The following is a 3,740-nucleotide window of genomic DNA, read 5'->3' as shown; positions in this document are numbered from 1 at the left end:
GCCATTAATTGGTTCAGAATGGACATGTGATTCTAGGCAGGCCAATCAGTGCCAAAGACCTGAAACTGAAGCATCCGGAAGCAACTTTATTTCCTATGGACTTGAACCTTAGAGGAGGTGGAGAATGAAGCCAAAACTCAGAAGAGAGCTGAATCAAGCAGAAAGAAAAATCAAGAAGACATTGTATGATATGAGTCTGTGCTGTACCCTAGAATTTTCAGATACTTGAGCAAATAAATCTCACTGCTTTGCTTATGCAATTAAGTTCTCTGTCAGTAGACCAAAAGAATGTTATTTTTTAACCCAAATTAGAACAAAATCAAGTTTCTATAAAGACATACCACTTGTAAGTAGAGGACAGTTCAGTTCAGCTCAGTCGTATCCGACTCTTTGCAACTCCATGAATCGCAACACTCCAGGCCTCCCTGTGCATCACCAACTCCCGGATTTCACTCAGACTCATGTCCATCTAGTCGGTGATGCCATCCAGCCATCTCATCCTGTGTCCTCCCCTTTTCCTCCTGCCCCCAATCCCTCTCAGCATCAGAGTCTTTTCCAATGAGTCAACTCTGCATGAGGTGGCCAAAGTACTGGAGTTTCAGCTTTAACATCATTCCTTCCAAAGAACACCCACGACTGATCTCCTTTAGGATGGACTGGTTGAATCTCCTTGCAGTCCAAGGGACTCTCAAGAGTCTTCTCCAACACCACAGTTCAAAAGCATCAATTCTTCAGTGCTCAGCTTTCTTCACAGTCCAACTCTCACATCCATGCATGACCACTGGAAAAACCATAACCTTGACTAGATGGACCTTTCTTGGCAGAGTAATGTCTCTGCTTTTCAATATGCTATCTAGGTTGGTCATAACATTCCTTCCAAGGAGTAAGCATCTTTTAATTTCATGGCTGCAATCACCATCTGCAGTGATTTTGGAGCCCAAAAAATAAAGTCTGACACTTTCCACTGTTTCCCCATCTATTTGACATGAAGTGATGGGACCAGATGCCATGATCTTCATTTTCTTAATGTTGAGCTTTAAACCAACTTTTTCACTCTCCTCTTTCACTTTCATTAAGAGGCTTTTTAGTTCCTCTTCACTTTCTGCCATAAGGGTGGTGTCATCTGCATATCTGAGGTTATTGATATTTCTCCCAGCAATCTTGATTCCGGCTTGTACTTCTTCCAGCCCAGCGTTTCTCATGATGTACTCTCCATAGAAGTTTAATAAGCAGGGGGACAATATACAGCCTTGACGTACTCCTTTTCCTATTTGGAACCAGTCTGTTGTTCCATGTCCAGTTCTAACTGTTGCTTCCTGACCTGCATACAGATTTCTCAAGAGGCAGGTCAGATGGTCTGGTATTCCCATCTCTTTCAGAATTTTCCACAGTTTATTGTGATCCACACAGTCAAAGGTTTTGTCATAGTCAATAAAGCAGAAATAGATGTTTTTCTGGAACTCTTTTGCTTTTTCATGATCCAGCAGATGTTGGCAATTTGATCTCTGGTTCCTCTGCCTTTTCTAAAACCAGCTTGAACATCAGGGAGTTCACGGTTCACATATTGCTGAAGTCTGGCTTGGAGAATTTTGAGCATTACTTTACGAGTATGTGCTGCTGCTGCTGCTGCTGCTAAGTCGCTTCAGTCGTGTCTGACTCTGTGCGACCCCATAGACGGCCTTCCACCAGGCTTCTCTCTCTCTGGGATTCTCCAGGCAAGAACACTGGAGTGGGTTGCCATTTCCTTCTCCAATGCATGAAAGTGAAAAGTGAAAGTGAAGTTGCTCAGTTGTGTCCAACTCTTAGCGACCTCATGGACTGCAGCTTACCAGGCTCCTCCATCCATGGGATTTTCCAGGCAAGAGTACTGGAGTGGGGTGCCATTGCTTTCATGATATGAGTGCAATTGTGTGGTAGTTTTAGTATTCTTTGGCAAGTAGAGAAACATGTTAAAACTCAGTGTGATCAGCAAAATCTAGATTACCAAAAGATGTACAAGAAAATGACAGAGATTCAACAACAAAGTATTAGAGTGAAGGAAAAAGAAGGAAATTGTAAAAGATTTTTTAAAAAAAGATCAATCATTTTTCACATGTGATTCTTACGTGAGTCTTTATTCAAATGACATAAACAATATTTTGTCCTATATTTGTCTCAATGTATGGGACAATTGGAAACTTGAACATGAGCTGATATTTCAGAAAATTCTAGAAAAGTCAAAATTGTGTGTAGGACAGGTATCAGTGATGCTTGGGAACTGGGTTGGGGTGGTGATGGAGGTTGAAAACTTGACTGCAAAGAGGCCCAGGGGAATTTTTTTTTTTTACCTTTTAATTAGAGTATAACCAATTAACAATATTGTGATAGTTTCAGGAAGACCGCAAAGGGACTCAACCACATATATACATGTATCCATTCTCCCCTAAACTCCTCTCCCATCCAGTCTGCCACATAACAGTGAGCAGAATTCCAAGGGGACTTTTTAGGTAATTATCATATTCTGTGTCTTGATTGATGTGGTGATGTATATACTTGTTAAAACTCACTGAAATGTGCATTTCAAAATGTATACCTCATCAGGCACATAGAGAGGCATAAATAGGAATGTTTATTGTGGTTATTGTGTCCCTTCTCCGCTGTCATTTGTTGCGTGACAGTGGGGAAAGACAATCGTTTCTGAGTTTACATGTCACTGGATGATAGAGAACCACTTCCTTATGTAAGGAAGAAAGTCCTTTCATTCTTGGAGATTCTGGAGATTCAGCAGAATGTAGTGACTAGTTAGGAGACTACCTGCATCTATAGAATTCTCTGAGGAAAAGACACAAGTCTGGGTCCATGTAAAGTATCAACTCATTCAGTCAGTTACTCAAACAATAAGCGATCACTTAACCCAAGAATTACTGAATTTAGAGATATAAAAGGAAGGCATGACTCCTGCATTTATGAAGCTTACAGTTTGGAGGAGGAAATATAGGTAGCCTATTTGCATTTAAGAGAACTTTATGAACAAATGAGGTCAATAATCTATGCCTGTCAGTTATATGAAAGGGAAGGTGATTTCCCTGGGAATCACTTAGGTCATTTTCTTCATTGCTTTCCCTGATCAGTACCTAATACCACCACTGTACCTCCATTCTCAAATGGAGTATTCCCTTACTCCAATTACAGTTAACAGATGGAGCATACTGATGGCATCACTGTCTGTGAGCGGTATAGAATTGCCTAGTTATGTAGTTTTTATCTTTTTTCGCTGTTCACAAATATACAGATATACATTATTTTTCATTAAGAAGGCACTTAGAATGGATATACAAAATATGGCAGTACTATCGTTCTTTGTTGTGTACTATGTTTTTTTAAAAAATAAGAGTCAGTGATAAGGAAAGGGTGTGTTGAAGCATTTATCTTAAATAGGAACTCATGTGTTCTGGTTTGAGAGCCAAAGAAGACACTAAGTGACTTTAAGCAAGACACGACTTCTTTTATCTTTCATCATATTCTACTGTTACATAGAAGGCTATAGAAAAAAAAAAGCTACTGAATACTATCCATATATAAAGACAGAGGGCATATATTTATGCCAAATAGGGCAGTAGGCAAAAGGACCGAGACTGAGCCATAGCTTTGATCTATTTGACATCCTGGTTATAAATTCATCCCTTAGTTTTTGGGGTTATAGAATGAAGCCATGAAAAAAATCTTTTTAAATGGTTGCGTCTATATCAAAGCAGCTAAAA

The sequence above is a fragment of the Ovis canadensis genome, chromosome 15, assembly GCF_042477335.2.
Source record: "Ovis canadensis isolate MfBH-ARS-UI-01 breed Bighorn chromosome 15, ARS-UI_OviCan_v2, whole genome shotgun sequence".
Classification (NCBI taxonomy): domain Eukaryota; kingdom Metazoa; phylum Chordata; class Mammalia; order Artiodactyla; family Bovidae; genus Ovis; species Ovis canadensis.
The sequence above is the reverse complement of the archived record's forward strand: the minus strand, read 5'-3'. Positions refer to the sequence as shown.